The 25,026-nt window shown below is 40.6% G+C and overlaps 1 pseudogene; it reads right to left on the bottom strand.

Annotated features, from left to right (window-relative positions):
• The window catches only part of LOC135475291 (cholecystokinin receptor type A-like), an 83,717-nt pseudogene extending 67,066 nt beyond the window's left edge, over positions 1 to 16,651 (bottom strand).
• Between the last annotated feature and the right edge of the window lie 8,375 nt (positions 16,652 to 25,026).

Here is a 25,026-nt window from a genome sequence, read left to right on the forward strand (position 1 = left end):
GTCGCTTAGAAACCACTGACAGCCCTTACATTACATACTGCCGTGTCAGCTAGTTTCTACAGCTCAGCGAATGCGACTTAGGGTAGAATGGTTTTCTGGACATGTAGGCTTTCTCCCAATCGCCAGTGCTTCATGTCACAAACAGTGAAACATCCGTCAATTACTTGATCGCGGTTCAGACTGAAAAACGAGGAAATAATGGTCAAGAAAATTGGGCTACAAAAGCGCTCCACTGTTTATCGGCCTATTGGATTTCATCGAATGTTCCACTACAGTGGCATCCGGGAGGAATGCAAGACGAGGATGTCGTTAATCCACCAACCAGTTCGAATGGCAATTTCGGTAAAGATAAGACAAGCCAACAATAACTCGACTCCACCATGCTGTGTCGAAATCAGATACTTCCCCTTCAATTTAAGGCAATTGGCAAATTAAAGCCAGTTTGAAGATCTGTTGATAATTTCTGAGATCTATCCAGCAGTTTTGGTTTCATTAAATCCCTTGTTCTACAACAGACAGGGCACAACGGTATCCACCTACCTTAATTCTTCTTAAATTTGGGACAGATATTAGAAGTGTTGAAAGATTACATTTCATTACTAGCCTTTTGGAAAAGTAAAGATATGAGTATGTTGTTCATTAGATGGTCTAACCATGTGAGAAAAAAGCAACTCAATACTTCAGCTAGAAATACATATATATTGGCAAAAATGAGCAGACCAGGTGTCCCAAATTATTAGGGTAGGTACAGGTTATGAGCGTAGAAGAGACGCTAGCCTATATTTCACACGGTGGTATGAAAACAGGGTGTTCAAGAATAAGTAGTGCAAGTGTACGACAGCCATGTCAAGGAGTTCACGTGGTCGAATCCTGTCAGCTTTATGTCTAAGTATTTAACATGAGGTAGAGAGGAACGGTGGGGTGAAGGACGGAATCACTGTCGAGCGTATCATGATACTTCCCGTGCTCCACACAGTTGCCTTTTCCGCACGTAAACAACTAAACACCGGCTTAAACAGAAAATAAAACAAAAGAAGGGGCTATACGTCGGAATACATTGACCATAAGAGCATAAAAATTATGTACATATGCACACGATTTGGCCACATTTCACCATAAAAGAAAAAGACGGTAAATTCACAAAGATAGATGGTGTAGATCTATACAAGTACAAATACAAGTATCGGCTGTACAAATACAAGTACCGGCTGTACAAATACAAGTACCGGCTGTACAAATACAAGTATCGGCTGTACAAATACAAGTACCGGCTGTACAAATACAAGTATCGGCTGTACAAATACAAGTACCGACTGTACAAATGCAAGTACCGACTGTACAAATACAAGTACCGACTGTACAAATACAAGTGTCGGCTGTACAAATACAAGTACCGACAGTACAAATACAAGTACCGACTGTACAAATACAAGTATCGGCTGTACAAATACAAGTACCGACAGTACAAATACAAGTACCGACTGTACAAATACAAGTATCGGCTGAATAATTGTGGAAGTGACTTATCATCGATGTGCATACACTCACCTTATCCATATAGCTATACATATTGTTATTGTGTAATTAATTGGCACTGGCACCTTTACAGCAATCCGGTTGAACTTCTACAACACCTTGCCCACGTAACTACGCGAGTGCTTGTAAATGAGCTGTCAGAGGAGAGGTGTTCACAGTAAAATATTGAGTAGCCCAAGTTGCCAGCACATTTTAGTGTAAAATATAAATTTGCTGTTACAGTGTATTTAGGTGGAATTGTAGGCATTCCCGATGGTATTGTCTTTCTAAAATATTACATTGGTTTCCAGAGCCCTTTTATTTCTACATCAGCTGCATCTCAGAAATGGGGAAAGGAACTTCAATGAATTGATGTTTATTTGATGACAAATACCGCCACTGCATTGCTTTCCCCACCAAGTTGTAGAAACACTTAATGACGAAATGTGCATATAAGTAGAAAGATGAACTTTACTTTTAAACTCTTTTAAAACATCTTTCCGTGCAGTTCGAGCCGTAAAACAAATATAAAAGTAGAATACACACAGTTATGGCAATAAAGAAGACAAAGCAATCTCCCCACAGGGGCCGTAAGTTTCTGTATAGAGCTGGTAACAGATGTATTTTCAGGCGGCCAGGGCATTTTCTCTGAAGTGCATTTGCCCCCAGACACTTTTTGTTCTTTTTCCAGTGATCGACCTGTCCAGTGCTGACAAATCAGCAACTGTTCACTAAACTGTAAGGCTATTACTGACAATTTTAACTCTGTGCCTCCTAAACTAACTTTGACCTTGAGAATGGCTGCGAGCAAACACTTCTGCTGGCGCCCATTGATTTCACTGGGTAGGCTACTAAATGTCCCCACAAATTACGATTGAAGGGAAAACTTTCACTTAGCTACTGAATATGAGAGGAGCGGAACTCCAACAGGATTTACGGACGCCGACTTGCACGTAACAGAAAAAGGCTGTGTGAACAATAAAATACGTCAAATGACTACCACTTCTCTAATTCTCTGTGTGTACACAAGTACAACTTGGATCCCACTGGAAGGAGCAAGGCGACTACGAAGGGGTAGGATGAAAATATAAAATAAAAGAAGACAGATACGTCAGTGGGCGTGTTATCCAAGTTCAACACGGAAAAGTACTCAGGAGGCCATTACGCAGCCACGGCTGACCAATGAAATGAGTTAGCTATCGCCTAACAAGCAAAGATACCTACAAGTTTTATAAGTCTTGTTTTTAAGAATGTCTTTTTAAATTAAGGACTCCTGGCATATATTCTACTTTAGATATTTTGACAGCCACAAGCTTACGCCTATATAGATGTACTAAAAATATCATCGTGTCTATTAGTTCTAAATGCAATGGACGAGGAGTAAGTTTGTGGTGATTTTCCTGAAATCCGTCTTCATGTGATCAACGAGCAGTATGTACACTATCACAGACACCCAGTTTTCGCGGGTGTATAACTATATCATTCAATCTTGCATGCATTGTATAATTTGCTCCTGTTCACCCGCACCGATGTCACATTTTTACTCTCCCGTGTTTTGTGATCCGACTACTACTGACTGGTCGTAACACAACAGAACTGCTCTGATGTCTAAGTCTAAGATGGAGAAGACTTGTCAGACATTAATACTAAAATAGAAACTGGTCTCCTCGGTATACAACGGGAAACCTTTCCAAACTAAAGTAATTCGGGCCAAAGTTTGTCGTCTGTTGTTCGCTGCTGCTTTTGCGATGACGTTTTGTGAGACAACTGGCAACGTGTTACCCATGTGTTGCAAGAGAACCATGGTCATTTCAGCTTGAAACTGAAAGGCCATTGCCCAGAGAAAGTCTTGTTTTCACCTACCTCAAAAACACAATCTATGCACAAGGTGGTCGTGTGGTTGATTGATTTATTGATTGTGACATTTGTCAGTGTCTACTAGGTAAAATATGAAATCATTATGTGTCATTATTTGAATGAAATGATTGTTTTGACAAGATAATAAGGGTCGATGCAGTCTCTATGGCAGCTCAGAACGATCTGTATTCCACGCACAATAACAGTTATTGTTGTTCTTGCATTAACCATGCGGTAATGAAAAAAACGTCATATGGGGTTTTAACTGAACGCTTCAAATGATACCGTAATCGATTTACACACTTGCATCAGTATAAAACATTTAAAATATTCTCCTTCTTCGATTTCTGAGAGATACAATCACACAAAAGGAACACTGAGACATGGACAGGCGCTTAACAATGAATGCTTAATGCATGGATTTGAGCTCTGAATATCAATGACATATACACGACTTCTAAACTAAGAGCAAATGGTATCTTGGTTACAACACAACATGTGTTACATACCGGTATAAGAAATGATAATGTATACTCAGATCTACAAGTATACCGAAAAAGGGTGATAGACTAGAAGTTCGCTAATGTCCAGGTTGTTTAAAATGTTTATTAATACGAACCGCTGTTTATTTGGATGCAGGAAAACCATCAGCGTGTGGCAATGGAGCACAGAAGGAATTTATGTTCAACACAGCGGATATAACAGCCCCACAGCGTCTTCATATATCAGATCCTTCACAAGATGTCATACAGGGTATACCAACTGTATTAAGACTATTAAAACCATAAACTCTTTAATTTATTCCTAGTAGAGGAGAAAAATATGCAGTTGCTATAAAAGTGGATCCGTTGTTTGTGTTATAAATGAATGAACTAGGTAGGTACTAAAGAGTGAAAAGTTTTTCACTAGTAATGCTGGTGTCATTTATCTAACACAGTGCTGGCTCTGCTTTGGTTTTACTTTCCCAAATATTCCAAAGCCGTCCTTGGAATATTGCTCCTTATGTAAGTCTTCTTTGGTATTACTTACAGACGTAAGTCTTCTTGGGTGTTACTTACGTAGGTGTACATAGGTGTTCCTATGTAAGGGTTTCTTTAGTATTACTTACGTAAGTCCACGCACGTGTGACTTATGTAAGTGTCCTTTGGTGTTACATTCGAAAGTCTTATTTGTTACTTATGCGTGATTGGTGTTACTTATGTAAGTCTAATTTGGCGTCACTTTTATAAGTGTACTTTAGTGTTACTTACGTCAGTCTAGAATACAACAACGCCAAAATAGTTTATGTTAATTTTCCTGTAGCAAATGCATCGAACAAAGATGAAGTTTAATCTAAAATAACCTGCTAATAAACGCAGAACAGCTAGGTTTCAGCATTTTCTTTCAAAAGTCATACGTGAAATGCCTAGTAGGTCGTCTACCTCTTCCGCACGCCGGCTTGTTAAAAGAAAGAAAATCAGTTTCCTGCTCTTTTCACACTCAGGCTTGTTAAGACATAGGGAAAACAGTTTCCTACTTTTACCAGACGCGAGCGTGTCAAGACAACGGAAAACAGTTTCCTACCTTTTCCACACTCGGACATGTTAAGACAAGGGAAAACAGTTTCCTACTTTTACCAGAACCGGGCATGTTACACTGTCACAATTTTAGGGTCAGCTGGACCCAATTTTTTGAGGATTACAGGCAAACTGAGCCTGAAATATACGATCGGAAAATAAGGGTCGAATTGTTTGACGCTAACAATAAGGGTCATTTTTCTAAACAAGACCGATTTTTAGGGTTGAAACTGGACACTGACCCTTAATATTTGGGATAAGTGATCCTAATATTTGGAGTTGGTCATGCCTATACCCTGAATATCAGGGTCACATCTAACCTAAGTTTTTCTGGTAGTTTTGACCCTTTTCTCTTAACAGTGTAAGACAAAGGAAAATAGTATCCTACCTTTTCCACCTACGGACTTGTTAAAACAATGCAATAGAGTTTCCTACTTTTTCCACACTCGGGTATGTTAAGACAAGGGAAAACAGTTTTATACTTTTACCGGACCCGGGCATGTTAAGACAAGGGAAAACAGTATCTTTTCCACCCGCCGGCCTGTTAAGAGAAAGGAAACCAGTTTCCCGCCCTTTCCACACGCAGGCTTGTTAAGACAAGGGAAAAGAGTTTCCTACTTTTTCCACAAGATAAGGGAAAGTCAACATTAAAGAGATGATAGCCCCATTCCAGATACCAGTCGGTAATAGAGCTGAACTGCTAGGTTAGCACGTGTATAAATCACATAGTGGCTATGACAGCTATATGAGGCTGAGATAGGTATAATATTACACCAGACGCTATTTTACTACACTGGCCTAAGAATAGGTTTACCGGATACCTTCAGGACTGAGCAGTGCACAACCAATTAATTTCAGTATACAAATCTCAAACTCTCATCAGTACGTGCGTCCATTTTTCAAATAAGAAAAAATCACAAAAGGTAGCATTCTCTTCAAGGTAACATCAAGGTCAATCGTGTTTTGCAAATTACGTTTTCTTAACAAGATATGACACATTTATGGGCGAACTGAGACATGTGCTGTCTCACGAATGCGGAGTCGGATTTTAACCTTCCTTCCCACTTCTAAAACCTAACCCCAACCATGAAAAACTAATGTTTTATGTAATATTATTTATCACCCACACACAATCCAGACCGTACCTCTTACATCGAGGTTGAAGCTTGGGCCCCCATACGCTTACGTGTATTCAGTAGTATAGTAATCTAATAAGATCTGTCTCTGGACGTCCCGTTTCAATTCCGATTTTGAATATGAATAACAAAAATATGAATAACAGTCAGATGGAAACATTAGATTAGTCATCATTATTCACACCTGGCTGGCAGTATTTTCAGCCATATTGTGGCGACCAGAACAGAGTGTGTTGCTACTTCCTTGTGTGGGGCTTTGCGTTATTTCACCCTTTGCAAGATATGGGGACGGTGAATGAATAAATAAATAGAGAATACAAATATATGAAAAAAGCAAAACTATACCTAGAGTCGACAGTGTGGTGCCTCTTGTCACGTAGGATTAAGAAGCCACTCGACAAAAATAAACCTGATACCGGCCTTACTATAATAGCATTACGCACCATAACTCATAACTTCGTAAAGGTTACGTATAGCAGAGCAATACTCCAGGCAGCCAAGCGTACAGAGTTTTTCTATGACATTTCAATTACAAAGGCTCACACATATGACTGACAGAGCTCTTTGAGTAGGACTTTCCTCTGAAATAACAGATAAATCGACACACAAGATTACATACATGCCGACGTGACACATAGGCCTATATATATACACATACATAACACATAAAGACGCCTTATGATGGAGAGGTGAGAGGGTATCAGACGTTACAATGAAGCCCCTATGAGAGAGGACTCTTTAAGCCTTCCAAAAGTTGGTTTTCATCAATCTAGTTTCATATAAATCAATGATTAGGAATGTCCTTTAAGTTTCGATGAAGTGAATATGGGCACACAAACATGCGAAAAACACGAAAACGTCTATAAACAGACGCGGGTATTAACTTATCAGGTTTTTAATACAGCCTTTGTACGACAGCTAGGTTTGTAATAAAATTATTATAGTTACAACGATGCATGAAGAGAGGCTTTATCTGCCTTTTAAGGGAGGCCTCAAGCCGATTGCTCAGCCTACAAGCTACATGACTTGACAGAATGATAGTCTATCCATGAACAGAACCCAATTCGTATTAGCAGCATGGCCGACATAAAAAAAAATGACAAGTCAGTCCAATATCCACACAGTGCGAGTCTGCTGTTCTAAATCTATATCTATGAATGTACTTTCAATTTTGTGATTCCTGTCACATAAATTTTAGAGAAAATCGATAAAAGTATAATAAACTAGTGCGAAATGGTGCCAGACTGCGGATGCTAATCAATCAATTGTGGAAATCTCGCGTCAGCTAACGTGATCCTTGCCGAGAAGCTGAAGCACGTCATTACTGGATAGAGACTGTATGCCATAGGGTATAGAATTCACAAGTCAGGTAGCTGGAAAACTGTTTCGAGACTCAACAATGGTTTTTTTTCTCGTGAGACTGGCGCTGAAGCTAAATATGATCGAAACCTTTAAGACGTAGTTCTAGAGAGAAAAGTACCCTTCCCATCCAAACTAGAGGGACTGGAGATAAAATAGTGCAGAAAATATGGGCTGATTTTGAAACTGCAAGCATCGTGCCGCGAAAGAATGAAAAGCGAAACTGTTCGCCTAAAGGCACTGTCAAATGCAAGTTAACTTCATGATGCCTCGAGGAATGCTGTAGGGCAGACACGTAGAATGGCACCGAAATGGCAGAGAAGATGAATAAAACGGATAATTTATAATAGATTTCTCAAGACTTCGAAGAGCACAGAGTTGCCCCGCAATCCGGCCTGACCTACTATGGCAAAAGCGGAAGTGGCATGTTTGCCCGTTGACCCGTTCATGACCCTATACTATGACATGACCTCGTGCTTGTGACCGTTACCAGCAAAATTGTCTAAATTTTTCGTGAAGTATGCCAATCTATTGTTAGCTCCCAACAGATAGTAGTTATACAAACCATCCCAAGATCCGGAAGACCGCTACATTAATATTAGATTTCGGCGTGTTAACAAGGGGCCACTTCTACAGAAGCGAACACCGTGATGGACATCAATTAACGTATCACTGCCAGAAATCTTTGTCCAGGGATACAAAGACTTCTCGGGGACGAGGAGTTGTACAGTCGCACTGGAGCAAACTGATGGTAAATTTTAGCAAATGTGATTCCTAGGCAACTATGAAATAAAATATGGCCGCGAACGCCACGAGCACATTCAACAGTAGAAATAAATAACGACTTACGTCACTGGGCTGACCAAACCGTCACCAATAGCTGTTGTTTTACTGCATACTCACCAATATCTAAAGTTTTTTTTAATTTTTAAATTTTTGATTCAAATATGATCAGACTATTTTCCGTGATATGTGTGCTATTCCGTGATATGTCTGCTAATTTATTGCAATCAACATCACTGCATTTTTTACCATGGTGTTAGGGGCGTGTAAATTGCTACTATTTATGCATTTACATGAACAGTTAGAATATAAGCCTGCCTGAGATAAATTGACCAGAGGCCGTATTTCTTATGTCGTCGCCGGTCTATTTATTTATTTATTTATTTATTTGATTGATGTTTTGTGCCGTACTCAAGAATATTTCGCTTATACGGCGGCCGCCATCATTTTGGTAGGAGGAAACCTACGACCATCCGCAGGTTGATGTCAAACTTTTTCACATACGGCCGGAGAGGAAGCCAGCGTGAGCTGGACTTGAACTAACGGCGACCGCATTGGTGAGAGGCTCCTGGGTCATTACGCTGCGCAAGCGCGCTAACCAATTGACCCTCGGAGAGCCCCCACATCGTGGTCGCTGCTCTGGTTTTACTCTTTACGCTGTGCGTTTTTACAAACATTATAGAGTTATGAGACATCTACACCGGGCTAGATGGGTATCTAGGACGACAACATCAAGACTTAATCCATCCGTAAAGTGGTTTGTGCTTCCTTGACATTCAATTATCACCATTATACCACTTATGTATAATGTCCCAGATAAACCCGTCCTGTTCATCTGGTACAACTTGTGTCAGATAAGAAATAGGAGGGTTGTCATTCAAGCCATATTTTGGCGAACCTTTGTTGAAGTGATTTTGGTAAGGGTCTAACATATTGCTATGGTAGTCTGAGATGGCACGGCGTGAAGCCAAAGTAGTCGGTCAGACTGGGCAAAAACTGACCCCGAGAATCAAAGAAGTCTTCCATATTAATCTGCACATCTGCCACTTCAAACTACTACAAGAAAAAACAGATCTCCATATGTTAACTATGTTTCTTTTTTAGGCACAGTTTCAAAGTAGGACCGAGCGCTCGTCTCAAGGCCCGTGTTTAATATCCTTTTTCCAAGCATACTTGTTCATTAGGTACCGTAGATTTGTATTACGGATGCTTTGATAGAGTTTTACAAGGAAAACTTTAACAATATAAACAGTGGGTTGTGGAGGTCGTATGAAGATTGCACTCACTTTTGTACACGATACCGGTGATCTAACTCCATGCATATGTACAGTGGTAAGTAACAAAGTGTTACATTCAGGTTTGAAATTTCCAAGATACGTCACAAAACCCTATTTAACCCTTAATCAATCAAACAAAACATTATTGACAACCGGTTTGGAACTACAGAGACATAGGAAATGTGCCTGTTCACCAATCTATTTTTGATGGTTCGAAATAAATATTTTTTACATCAACTACAGAATATTTACCTTTTATAAACAAAAACGAAACACAAGTCAATACCATACTTAAATTAGGATTAGGAGGTATCAAACTGTTTCAAAAGAAAGAAGAGGCTTGCAGTAGATTCATCATTGTGTAATACAAGTGTATGGTTACATAAATCAGAGCTATAATCAACCTATAAACGATAACGCAGAACATCTCTCAAAACGGACTTCACTTATTCATCTCATTGAATTAAACATGGTTGTCGTAGATACACAACTGACTATTACTACAGAAATCAATGAACAAACAGAGGGCACAAAGACGTAGACGATAAATGTCTCCATCATGTGAACTGATTCTAAAGCCTGCCTCGACAGATGAATTAAATAATAGAGGATCGAAACAATAAATATGTTGAGTACTTTGACTAAAGTGCACTTCCGAAGTCGAAATGCCATGCTATTTATGGGCTTGATAATATATTTCGTCCAGCACATACAATTTTCCTCGATAACACACATTCTGAAGAACACTATCCACAAAAACTCCTATTAAATGGAGATGTAATTGGAATCTGATTTCAGGTCCTTCATGTATAACGAACTGAATTACAATGAACACATGTAATCATCTGAATCTATGTCACCTATATAGATGATATTTGGTGGGTTATAGTATTACGAACTAGAACAAAGTGGAAAGTGTCGAGCACAGACTCAAGATTATCATCGGACACCGCTTATTGGATGGGTATATATCAGTACGATTCAGTGAATTGAGAGCCCTACTACAGAATTATGACTTCAAACTGAGAACTATTGTCGGTGTTTTGTCTGATAAAATATCCAATATATAGTAAAGATGTTTCTGTAGGAGTTTAGTCTTACTTGTACACGTCTACATCCCCTGGAAAGTGGACGGGTGTATCTTCATAAGAACAACAGCGGAAGGTGTACCTACATTAGTACTGGGGGCCTCCGTGGCTCAGTTGGTTAGCACGCTAGTGCAACGTAATGACCACGGAGCCTCTCACGAATGCGGTTGCATTCACCAATCAAATAAATAAATAAATACATTAGTACTGAACCGTTTCACTGACCTATAATGGTTAAAGTGTCCACAACGAAGTCGGGAGACAACTCAGATCAAACCCGAGTCGGGTCATAACAAAGACTTTAAAAATGGTACTAGTTGCTGACTCGTTTGGCGCTTAGTATTGAGGGGTAAGAGCAAGGAAACATGAGTGGCTGTCCCGGTGTCAGTATAATGTAACTGGATGGGTGGTCATGCCTGGTGTCTTCGGCACTTTGGCGCCATGGACTCGCCCTGCCACAAGACGACACAGTATATGTGCACACACGTAATGATTCCTCGTCGTCATATGACGTTAAACCCCACGCATACATACATTAGTACCGTAGTGTAAGGTGTACCTACACCATTATGTAAGTGGAGTTGTACGCTTATAAGTGTGGTAATGGAAGTTGTAAGCACATAAGTACGGTTATGAAAGGAATACCTACGTCAACCTGTAACTTGTGTCTACTTGAATACCCACATCAACACGGTGATGGAAGGTGTACCTACATGAGTACGTCAATGGAATGTGTAAGTACACCTAGTAGGCTACGATAACAGTACGTGTAACCATACAGCAATAGAAGGTGTACCTTACATCAGTGCCGTAATAGAAAATGTATCTATATCAATGAGGTGATGAACTTACACCAATAGGACAACTTACATTGTACAGTATAATTGGGGTAAGGTGTACCTTCAGTACGGTATTGTAAGGTATCCCTTCACTAATACGGTATGGTGTACCTTCAGTACGGTGTTGTAAGGTATCCCTTCACCAATACAGTATGGTATACCTTGAGTACGGTATTGTAAGGTATCCCTTCACCAATACGATGTGGTTTACGCCCACGAATAGGGTAATGCAAGGTGTATCAAAATGGTAGTGGATAGTGTAGGTACACCAATACTGTAATAGAGGCTAGATTTTTTCACGAGACATTATTTCTGAGCAGCTTCGATCAACACACTGAGTAACTGATTGTCAAAAAGACTTTTCTTTTTTTATCTAATCCAGATTAAATCCACAATTCCCCAAAATGAATTAGGAACAGTTTAACCATCTTCGATTTATGTATAGCATATGAATATGAATTTAATACACAGCATTCATTGAACGCAGCTGAGACACTAAGGACGTTTACATTACATACCTACAAATAATGATTTATGATTGGTGAATATCTGTCATGTAGGGGCCTAAGACCTGACACATGAGAGTAAAGCTATGGGGTGATACCATCAGTCTGATCTGTTTGAAAGACGATTCCGGATCGACAATGCTTGGCGTATTGCGCTGAAAACTGATTTCTGTTCTATTCCCATATTATAAAACCTCGCTCTCCTTGGTAGCGAAATACAGATAAAACATGGTAAAGCTATTACCTCGAAAAGAGACGTATTTTTCAGTTTAAAAAACGACGCAATGCTTTCTCACACTTTGAAGCAAATGATTTATTTTACACTCATTTACACAGGCTCGGTTAACTCGGCGCTTGCTGACTGAGCTCACGTTATGGTCTTAGTTCTTAGAGTAATAAAACAGAGCTGGGAGTGCTGTTAAGAACCCGGGCTATTTATCACGGGCCCTTTAACTCACTGACACAAGATGTTTCAATACAGATAGTAATTCTGATTACATTTTACGTTCCAATGCCCCAACTCTACACGCTATACATAACCACACATCTCTTTATCAGATTAGCAAACGTGTTAGGGTTACCAATGTAGGCGCTCCTACAAGAAGTTATGTGGCTAAGTTAGGATTAAGGATAAATGATTGGCTAACCTCTCACACTGACTGCTTCTTTCAGGAAAAAATATGAAGTAGATGATTCGCCTCCATGTTTGAACTGAGGGAAACACTGGCAGATTCACTCCATGCTTGACTGAGAAATAATAACAGCCACATTTCCTTGATACGGATACAGTTTACAGGGAGCTGAGGCTATGACGCTGTGAACAATTTTAAGAGAGCTGTCAAGGCAACAGGATGTTGTATGATTGGGAGGTTGCTTTGCCAGATTTGAAAGACTACCGTACAACTGCTTTCAGTGGCGTTTAGAAATTGGTGAGGAAGCACACTAACAAGATGTTCTTTAGACTGAAATTGACTTGAGACCTGGGATCAAATTCCGGGTCGGGTCATACCAAAACCATTGAAAATGGTGTTTGCTGCTGCTTCACTTGACACTAAGGTTAAAGCACAGAAACGGGAATGGTTAGCCAAGTGTCAGTATAATGTGACTGGGCGGAGGTGTCATGACTGCTGTCGTCGGCATGATACTTCAGTGGCGGCAGCAGTTTTGTGGCGCCCTGCCACAAGAAGACACAAACCTAATGACTGAATCCTTAACGTCATATGAAAGATTGTTATGTACGACGTAAAACCCCAAACATACGTGCATACATACGTACGTACGTAAATTCATCCACTTATAACGCTGTTCGTATCTATTTCGAAACGTAGTGTTAATAAACCAAAAAGTCTCATATCAATAAGAAACGCCCTGATAGTGAAAACCGTGCATTTGGCATGAGTGCCCCCAAAAGTAAGAAACATCTTGATAGCGACAACCGTGCACTTGGCATGAGTGTCTCCAAAAGTAAGAAACATCTTGACAATGACAGCCATGGTCTTGGCGTTAATGTTCCCAAAAGTAAGAAACATCTTAAAATTGTAACAACCGCCCATTTGGTATGAGTGTCTCCAAAAGTAAGAAACATCATGATAGTGAAAACCGTGCACTTGACATGACTATCCCCAAAGTAAGAAACATCTCGATAGCGACAACTGCGCACTTGGCACGAGTGTCCCCAAAAGTAAAAAACATCTTGATAGCGACAACTGCGCACTTGGCACGAGTGTCCCCAAAAGTAAGAAACATCTTGATAGCGACAACCGCGCACTTGGCACGAGTGTCCCCAAAAGTAAGAAACATCTTGATAGCGACAACTGTGCACTTGGCACGAGTGTCCCCAAAAGTAAGAAACATCTTGATAGCGACAACTGCGCACTTGGCAAGAGCATCCCCAAAAGTAAGAAACATCTGAATTGCGATTACATTAACGAATATGAATTTTATAAAAAATTTTTTTTAGTATAACCTCTTTAAGTATGCCATTTTCTCATTGAGCTATAATGTACAGTGCATATGCCATTTCAAAAATCAGAAAGTTTGAAGCTGGTATACTTCTCGGGTTTGTTCAAGCACATAAACACCACAGTATAAGTGAAATAGTTTGGTGAAGGCGTTAACCCCGAAATAAATAAATAAAGAAAGAAAGAAATAAAGAAATCACTATCATCAGCTGGGTGCCATAAATTTTGACCACTTGTTCTATCTTGGTGTTTCACACATTTTTTCACATTGGTCTTTTCCCTGATGTCTTTGTGAGAGATGTAGGTATAGACAACTGTTGATTAAATTAAATGATTCAGCGTTGTTTGAAATATCCAGCCATAGCAGAAATCACGGTAAAAAAAAATAAGGATGACAAGTTCTGTAGCGATCAAATGCCATATTTATATTTGCTCTACTGACTTCTGTTGACCTATGCTGTGTTGGGGATTAATTTGTATTCTTGTCACGGTGCGTGGGCGTTGTCGTTGCTCATGTCAGTAAGTAAATGTCACCTGTACACAGACCCCTTGTATTATACTTTGAACATTCGATATATTTCAATCGCCATTTAGACAAAAAATTAGTCACTCCAACATCACGCTATTCATTTGTACTGAAGGTGTGTGTGTTATAGCGGCCTATAAAATGCGCATGTCGATTGTAATATTTTGGAAATAATTACTAATATAGTATAAACGTAACGCTGTACATCGTCAAGATACCACAAAAACGGAGATGTTGTTTATGTCTTGCTGAATCGACCATAAGATCACCGGAGTATTCGATATAAAGCACCAACACAACATGGCTGATATTCTTTCGAGAAGCGTTAAAGGCCAATCATTCATCCATTTGTTATAAACAATTTTATATTTATATATTTTTGTTTTACGCTTTTATGAGCGTAAAAGATGGTACCCACAACATCCATAACGTGTAGCTTATAACGGTGGGATCGATGTTAGCCGACCCATGTTTTCCAGACATAATAAGAATTTCAGTCTTAAATAACGTTTTACCTTCCCCCAACAACTCCCAGGCCGTACACTCTAAATCACATGCTGAGCGTTAAGACTCATGTTTTTTGCCAGCCTTGTCGTCCAATCATAATTTAACATTCCATCTCTCTTTCATTCACAGTAAACACATAGACGATCTTCATTACGGCTTCATTATTTCAAAGCAATGATTTATCGATATCATTCGCCGTATTTACCAGAAGAAATTGGCATAGCATACGCTATGAAAACGTAGCGCCTTCCAAGTCTCGGGGCAGCACATTTTTTCTATTCCACGCTTCATAACACATGCCTGACCTAGTTTTTTTTAAACCCCATGGTGAATTTGGCTCGTCCTTTTTACTTGTATATGCTACAGCCTGGGAGTGGATAGAAACAGAAACTGAAGAATAGACAACTGTTGATTAAATTAATCGTGTACTAGGCTGTGAAAGTGTGAGAAAACATGCCACAGTTGCTTAAAAAAATCTCCGCAAACTGGATTGTCGCAAGAAGAGTTTGGTTAAAAAAGCTACATCTTATTTTACCTACCATGCTTAGTGATATAAATATCCAGGTAAACAAGTGTTACACCAGCACGGAACAAAAAGACGTAGACACACTATACGAGGATTTACCGGGTAAACACTGAGAAGACAACGTCGCACAAACTCAGGTAAAAACTTCTTGACAACAAAATATTGGCGTCGTTTTTTGTAATAGGATTACAAAAGAAGCTCAAATTCCTTAAAATCGAAAAAGTGTGTTGGAAAATCTGCTTAACGTTACAAAAATGTGAAAAAAAATTTCGACATATCCCATCATTTCCTCTCACATTTAATTTCTCTTAACATTGTGCGAATGTCGCATAGATGTTAAACTAAAAACTTTCTAATGAAATTCAGATTTATTAGAAAACTCACACAAGGTTTATGACGTCCAAACAAAAGTAAAAAACAGACGCGCACGGTATCGAACCACTCTACTGAATCGTGCAAGGGGCTATCAGAAAGGTGGATTTCAGTATTTTATCTTTACGGCGAACGTGACCTGTAGCTTATAGAACAGGGAAAATTGAGCCTGTAATATCTGGATAGATTAATTTGGTTCACAAAATTAATTCATCATAAATAATTCATGAAGACGGTTTGAGTTAGCTGTGGCCAAAAAAGTGAATTTTATCGGATAATCGCGGCTTTGTGCGTGCGCGTTAGTTAGGCGTGAGAGTGTAAAACCCAGCCTGAGTATACATCACAGAAAATCAGCCCTTACCTTAAAGTGAGACAGTTGAGTCGGGATAAAACTATGCTTTAACACTTCTGACAACACAGACCGATTGTCATGTTTCGTCCACACCACTTCTTGCGAACTCCGGCAAGAAAATTAATGTCGTTCTGAACTGAGAAAAGTCCGTGGCAACACCAATTCCTATCAAGAAAGTCAGAGAGCCTGTTCAATTTTCTCCAGTCCTTGTCAGGAAGCCCCAGCTCTAATGTAGTTAGGTAAGTCAGGTATAGGCGAGCCTCTATTATTATCTTCCGGGTTTGACGGTGAGGCGATTTAGCCTGGGGAGAAAAACTTAAAGAGTTCCAGCAAGGTTGTTAGCAAGCCGCTACGCATGCGTGGACACAGATAGAGTACAAGTATGTGTACATACATGTAAATTACACCAACTTTAGACGACTTGAACAAATCCCGCGCGCTCCACGGTATTAGCACTTGCCTGACAGAAGAAACCCTGCAAATCGTCCCATAGTCCTCTCACAGGTCCGTGCTGGGGAGTATTGATCAGTAGTGGAGAATTACCTATACAGCCCCGATGCTCCTTCAGACCACGTGACCCCCCTTACACCAATAATCTATCGTATATGCTTGTACAGAGATCGATAGTGACCCTGCGGGGTAACGGAGAGAAACTAGTCAGGCCCTAGGTCGCCTCCGCGGTCAGCTGTACGGCGTCTGATAGCAACTCTTTAACCTGACACGACTTTAGTGGCAGAAATGAAGGGAGCAATGCTGGTATAGCACTCAACAGGCCGTCTCCAGCTTTGTACCGTTCTGCACGCTTTGTCAGGTTCGTATCCAGTCCATTAGGCAAAAACATTGATTAATACAGGCATGTTTCAGATCAAATTCCTATTTAATACGAGATACTGCAAAGATCAAGCAAGAAAGGGCGCGATACTACATTACCGCTCTGAAGACGAAATTTACGACACTCCAAAGCCAAACAAGGACATCGTACAGTGTATCACTCTGTCCACAGTACGGCTCTGAAGACAAGATTTACACCACTGTATTAGCGTTCTACACTCGGTACATTTCCGTAGGCAAGATTTATACAGTTTTATTAGCACTCTACACACGGCACCTCTCTGAAGATAAGATTTACACCTCTTTATAAGCACTCTAAACACGGTACCTTTCTGTAGACAAAATTCACACCACACGGTACCGCTCTGAAGACAAGATTTACACCACGGTATTAGCGCTCTTCACACAGTACCTTTCTGTAGACAAGATTTACACCACACGATACCGCTCTGAGACAAGATTTACACTACGGTAGTGTCACTCAGCCCACAGTACGGCTTTGAAGATTTACACCGCAGTATTAACTCTCTCTACAACGGTACCCCGGCAGGCAAGATTTTCTCCACTGCACTATTACTGTACATACCTCCCTGAAAACAAGATTTACACTACGGCATTAACTCTATAAGCAAGGTGCGTATCTGAAGACAAGATTTACAGTACGGTTTTAACTCTCTATAAACAGTACCCCTGAAAACACGACTTACACCACGGTATTAATACTGTGCATACGATACCCGCAGGAAAACAAGATCTACACTACGGTAAAAACACTCTACACACGGTACCTCTCTGAAAACAAGATTTACATCACAGTATTAACTCAATACGCACGGTACCTCTCTGAAGACAAAATTTACACTACGGTATTAAATCTTCATACACGGTATCCATGAAGTCACGATTTACAGCACGGTAATTAATACTGTACATACGTTACCTCCATAAAACAAAATTTACACCACGGTATTGACCCTCTACACAGGGTACCTCTAACAGGATTTACACCACGGTATTGACTCTCTACACAGGGTACCTCACTGAAGACAAGATTTTCCCCACAGTCTTAACACTCCGCAGACGGCATCTCTCTGAAGACGAGATTTACACCACTTTAGAGCTGGTCGTGAATTTTTCGCCTGCCTTTTTATCGTTTTTACACACAAGGTGTGGATTCAAACCTTGTACAGAGAGTGAGCAGATTTCGCCGTGTTCATTGCTTGTCAGGCCTTGGTGACAGGAAACCGTCAACGACGCTGGTGTGTGCGTTTGTGCAGTCTTACGTTCGTTCAGAGTAGGAGAATCAAATCAATAAATATATTGATATATGTGATATAAATATATGTGATATATGTGATACCGCTTTGTCGACGAGATTTACACATTATCACATTATTATACGGAAAACATTTTTCGAAAACATATACAGTGAAAAAAAGCTGTCTTTAATTTCAATTAAAGAAAAAAATCCCAGACAAGTGAACTGTTGAAATCACCCCCCTCCCCCCCCCAAAATAAACACTTTTTTCATGTGAAATACCCGATGTTCTTGGCGCATATCAGCGGGCTTGGCGTACATAGACGGGGCTGTTGTTGGCGTATATTAGCGGGGTTGTTGTTGGCGTATATGGCATGTTTGTTCTTGGCGTATATTAGCAGGGTTGTTCTTTTCACATATATGAGCGGGGTTGTTCTTGGTGTATACTGACGGTTTGTTCGTGGCGTATATTAGCGGGGTTGTTCCTGGCTTATATTGACGGGGTAGGTCTTAGTGTATATTGGCAGGGTTGTTCAATCCCAGTTTTTTTGTAATTTTGTTACAGGTGTCTCGACCCTGTAAGATTAAAATACGGTAAAAAAAAATAGTTTCTTTCTGAAATATGAAAACAGAACACTAATATAATGTACCAGCTTCGTTCAGTATCAATTTAAAGGTCCATGGTGCAACGGTGGCCATGTGGGAAAACTTAAGGTACACATTTCACTAGTTGTGCTGTTGTGTCTCCGAACTGAAGAGTGTACTGAATGACAATATAGGTTGTATATATACTATACATTTCTGCACAGTTATATTGCCCCCAGTTTAAAATATATCGCGGGGGGGGGGGGGTGGGGGGGGGGGGGGAATTCTCGTGGCTCAGTTGGTTAGCGCGCTAGCGCAGCGTAATGACCCAGGAGCCTCTCACCAATGCGGTCGCTGTGAGTTCTTGCTGACTTCCTCTCCAGCCGTACTTAGAAAGGTTTCCCCCCACCATAATGCTGGCCGCCGTCCTATAAGTGAAATATTCTTGAGTACGGCGTAAAACACCAATGAAATAAATAAATATATCAGAAAGTTGCTTGTTTATAATGGCCCAGTCATACTACCCACACCTCTGGAGGTTAACAAGTTGATAAAATGCTGTAACTTCACTTCCAGCAACAACAGGTAAAAAATTGTTGTGAAGCAAGGTCGTGTTTTGATATGTTGTAGGGAAAATGCCAGCTGCATGTAGTGGTATGGCACGGAACTGCCCGAAATGGCACAGAACTGCCCGAAAGTTAGAAGATACCTATTGTGGGACTGAAGTAGCAATTTTAAAGTCATCTATTGGCTTCTTTAATTAACAGGTATCGATCATCAGCGCCTTAAAATGGATGATTGTTCAAGCAACAATTTATTAATTACTAATCACTTAATAGAAACACACAGAAGGTATTACTGCGTTTATTAGCATGCAGCCTGTAATACCGAAGCATAATAATAAACTGTATTCCACTAAGGACCTTGTCATGTAGCCCAGTATGTCAGCGCTGCACAGAGCACAAAATATCAGATGTACTTCACGCAAATTTCACGCACATCCAGTACTCTGAGGCGAGTACTAAAGAACACTGACAGACTACTCCATTATTTTCCGCCGCAAGCCCGGATCACACATCACTCCAATAATCACCCTTCTACCGTTTCCACCTCTTATCTCAACTCTATTTCTCGTCCCTAGGTTTAATATAGTGGTGTTAATATTGGCTGGCCTATACTTAATGAAACCATTGATTATCTCACTGTATCACCACTAAACTAGACCCGCAAGTACATTTGTGCTGGATTTTAACTGCTTCGGTTTCTGTTCAGTGAACGGCCTTATTTGTTGCTGCTACTAAATGTTGCCAAAACTTTATCCAATTCACTTTTTCCATGCCATCGCGTGACGTATGATTAAAGGCAACTCATACATCACCTCCTTAACAAATCACTCCCTCAACACATAGCCTCAACACTTCAACACATCTCCTCAGCACTTCTCCTCGTTAACACATCATGTCGTCAACAACCACCCCTCCTCCACATCACATTGTCACAATATCACCTCCTCAACATATTATCTCGTCCACACATTACCTTGTCAACACATGATCTCATGAACAAATCATCTCATCCACAAATCATCTCTTCAACACATCATCTCTTCAACACATCACCTCATCACCTAACAATTCAACCAATCACTTCGTCAACATATCACATTGTCAACACATCATCTCATAAATAAATCACCTCGTCAACACATCACATTAACACATCACCTCCTGAACAAATCACCTCATCAACACATCACAGTCAGCACATCACAATCAACATATCACCTCATCATTTCGTCAACATGTCACATAGTCAAAACATCACCTCATCAACATATCACCCTGTTCACACGTCGCCTCCTCAACACTTCACCTTGTCAATGCATAACCTTGTCAACACATCACCTCACCAACAATGCACTTCCATCAGCTGAGGAAAAACATACGCGATGAGAAGTAACTAGTTGTTTTGCTGAGTATTTTCGCCCACGTGACGCCTTTTTTTATGTGATTTTCTTGCTGATTTGTCTTCGCATCATGCGGCGTTTATACTTATTAAGAACAACCTTTCCTCTTTGAAATTCGAAGTTCGTGAAGATGGTAATTCCCAATAATAGTTCCCTGCTCTGGACCTGGGCCTAATGATACTTTTCGTCTGAAAACGTTTAACAACTCTTCCATAAAACCTTTACATATAGTATGGAGGGCTTTTTTTATGAAATGTTAGATGGTTTTGCGTTATTTACATTATCAATCTTTCAGTAAGCGGTCGTATCTTGTTTGTGTGATCATATTAAAGCTCTTACACAACAGACGGATTTTGTCACTGCCTGTTTGGACTAGTTTGTGTTTAACATAGTAATCGTAGTCTCTTTGACAGTGCTAGTTATAAAAGACTCGGTATAATGCGTCCTTTTTCCGGAAACTTGACACCGTCCGCCTATAAACAGAACAACGTATGGATATCACACTATCCTCCATAAGGGTAAAACTTCTGGTCACATAATCTTTTGGCTAAGGCAAGAATTGATTTTTTTATGTCAAAATATTTATGAAACTGAACACTTTTACACGTTTCTGAATTTCCGGCTTGGGCTTCCTTTCTGTCCAATTAGACCTGTTAGCCGCTGTTAGAGGATCTTGGTAACGTAAAACTAAAATCGAGAAAAAAGGTTTTTAGCCGCAGGTAGCCTGTACAGGGAGAAATAATTCAAAGGAATTTTGAACTCCTAGATACCACCACAGATACCACCACAGAAACCAACACAGATACCAGATACCACTACAGATATCACACAGATACCACCACAGATACAAGTTTTCATGGTAGCATTCACTTCATATTTTTCATTAACTTCACCAGGACGAATTAATAGTTATACCGAAATAACTTTTTTTATTTGTTCAGAAAATAAGACACTTAGAAAGGATGCCAGAATTCTCTGAAACATCCCATCTTTTTAATTAATTTTTTCTCTCTGTATTATCATCGAGCAGACTGTAGTCAACATTATATACCGGGAAAATGGCTACAGTTAAAAAACAGAGATTTTAAGAGAAAATCTTATTTTAACCATCGAGGGTGTTTTTGGCAAAATCTCGAGGCCTTGCTCAAGCTGTCAACATTACTTACTAATTTCACGCGGAGATATTAGCAATGCCCATAGTAACTCGTTGTTTCACTCCCCCGCTATATGCAACAGTAGGTTTCTCAAGCGTCATCTGTACAACATTGCACGGCAAGTTTTTACCCGTACGCGTGCACCGACGGTAAGATGACGTGAATGGCGAACGCACTGATCCATTCGTAGTACCTCACCGACAATCTAGGCTTCAAACACAGAATACTGATGGTATTAATACCACATCCAGCGGGTCTAAACAAGGCATTAGCTTCTTGTGTAAACTGCCTATAGGCAGTGTATCAAATAAAAATGGCACTGTGCAATGACAAGAAGGGTTTCATCAGGAGCTGCCTTGTTCAATGCCACCTCACAAAAAGGACAGTTATCCATCCATTGGCCAGTACTTACATCGGACTGCATGTTCAGGATGTGGTCCTAAAATACTTCCTAAAATATTTAATGTGATAGTTCTAATATTTGTTTACAGAACACTACATGTATCTATCTTTCTCTGTATTGTACATAATGTGAAATTCATGGTATAAATGCTTTAAATTTTTGTGATGATCGATCTGTATTTGATCACTCTAGTTCTACTCATAGATGAACATGTGTTAGCTAAGCTACAAACTATTTCAAAGATTCTACATTAACACGAAGAACTTTAATGGATGTCGAGTATTCTCACGCCATTTACAAAAACAAGCCTTAAATAATAGCCTTTAACTTTTTAGTGTGATCATATTAATAGAAATACAGCACGGATGTATATTTTTCTTAGGTATTTGATTTACTTGGGATTTGATGCAGAAATGTCAGTAGTATAAAAGGGTTGATGTCGGTTTTGGGAGGTGGAGTTGGGGAGGTGGAGGTGTGTCGTTGAATTCGCGCTCCCATGAGCGAGCGAGGCGCATGAGCGTGACGTCACACGCAGGGGCATGGGAAAAGAACTCCTTCAGAAAATAACTCCTTCAACAGGCGCGTGACAGGCGCGTGACATACACACGCACTAGTATCGTATAGTATAGTATAATATCGTATAGTATAACTATAGTAGAGTATAAATATAATATTGTAAAGCTATAAAATAGTAAAACTACAGTAGGGTAATAGTACGGTCGCGTAACACGGTGACTGGTCTGGGACGTGTGATGACTCGAAACCCCGCGTACAGTGTAAGCATAGTGAACAAGGCAGGGTAAGTCACACACTGTGGTAAAAGCCGAACGGTTTCAGCACTGGGTCATACACCGCAGCGCTTTGTATAAGTCACACATGGCGTTAAACAATCGTCTTATTTACGTTCTTCCCAATTTTCGATACTTGAGATCAACTCGTGAACTGCTTTCGAAGTGGCTCAGCGAGTGTTACATAACCGTATGCTTCCAAGTTAGAGGCTTTTTTTACCTTTATGTTGCCTAACACGTTTCTTTGGCAATATTCTCTTGGATTCGGTTTCGGGAGTATGTCCGGCACGGAAATTCTGCTGGCCACTCCGTTATTGCAATGGTGTCTTGCTCACAGGTTGGTAGTCACCAGCGTCTACCAAGTGATGAAGTACAGCCTTCCAAACATTTGCGGACGCCGTCAATCAAGCCCTGGGAGAAGGGGACGCCGACCCTTCCGAGGCTCTTATCGGGGAAACGATGAAGTTGTTGGGAAATTCTGGCTATGGCAAAACCATGACAAACCAAGACCGGCATGTGGATGTAAAAACCTGTGACCTGACGAAGACGCGCAACTTACTGGAGAATGGTACGGTGCCGTATCGTCGACCAAATCATTGACGATTTGAGCAGTGGTGAGCAGCAAGAGGACCATTTTTTACAACCTACTATTGTAAATAGGATGTATGGCGTACCAGTGTGCCAAACTGCGTATGTTGGGGTTTTATTATGAATCCATGTCTGACTGGCAGTACTGCGAGATGGACACGGACTCCGCGTACATGGTCTGGTCTAACCCGGACTGGTAATCCTTGGTTAACCCTGAGCTGCGGACGGTATACGAGGAGGAGCGGGGCAAATGGTTACCTCGACGCGACCACTAAGACTTTGATAAACGTACTCAGGGGCTCTTCAAAGTCAAGTGGACTGGTGACGCTATCGTCAGTTTGTGTTCGAAGACATACTATTGCTACGGCGGGGAGTCGAACATTAAAACAAGCTGCCCTGTAAATGCGTTAGCACTCGGAGGTGGAGGAGAACGTATACCTCTCCATGTTGCGGAACCACCAAAGCGGTAGTCGTGTGAACCGACTACCACGGGCTAATAGCATGTATTTCCTACACACGGGACAAAGACACTTTCACTTATTTTTACGGAAGCGCAAAGTACTGCCGGACAGTGTGAGCACCACCTACCTGGATATTTGACCGGCTATCCCCGACGGTTATATACCATGCAATATAATGTTGTCACGAAGGCTAAAATAAATACAAGTGAAAAAAACCCACTATATGCCAGTGTCATTTCCTCTTTATTCATTTTTATTTCATAACTTGTCGAACAGGAAAAAAAAACATGCAAAGAACGTTAGTACAGCCTACTGGCTGGTGGAGTGATAAAAAGGGGCTGGACCCCAAACTGTTATCGTATGTCGTGCACGACTTGTCCAGCGTATGTACAACAGCGTCCATGGGACGATCTCGAGTCCGCTGGGTTAGGTGATACACGCAATATTGTCCACAATATTGGGTGTAGTGGCATGTAAATCCTCGGCACCGATGTGGGGAAGATCCTCCGGCCCCATGAACCAGTCGTGCGGTAAATTCATGAGCTGCTTCAGACGCGGGCTGAAACTAAGCCCCAGTTGTTTCTGAAACCACAGGCTGTATTTCCGCTGCACATCATCTAAATCGAAAGTCAAATCACCGGCGTGAGCCTTGAGCAAAGGGATGTGTGTGCAGGTCAACAAGTCGGTCAGGCCCTTGACGAGGTCTTTGGGTGAAGTGTAATAGCCTGCTGGCAATGCTAACTTACGCTTAGCGCAGTGCGGGTCCTCTTTGGAGTCTAAGACATACCACACTCCGTCTTGCTGCACGTTGAACCAGGTACGGGGGTACTGT

Source organism: Liolophura sinensis, chromosome 9 (assembly GCF_032854445.1).
Source record: "Liolophura sinensis isolate JHLJ2023 chromosome 9, CUHK_Ljap_v2, whole genome shotgun sequence".
Classification (NCBI taxonomy): domain Eukaryota; kingdom Metazoa; phylum Mollusca; class Polyplacophora; order Chitonida; family Chitonidae; genus Liolophura; species Liolophura sinensis.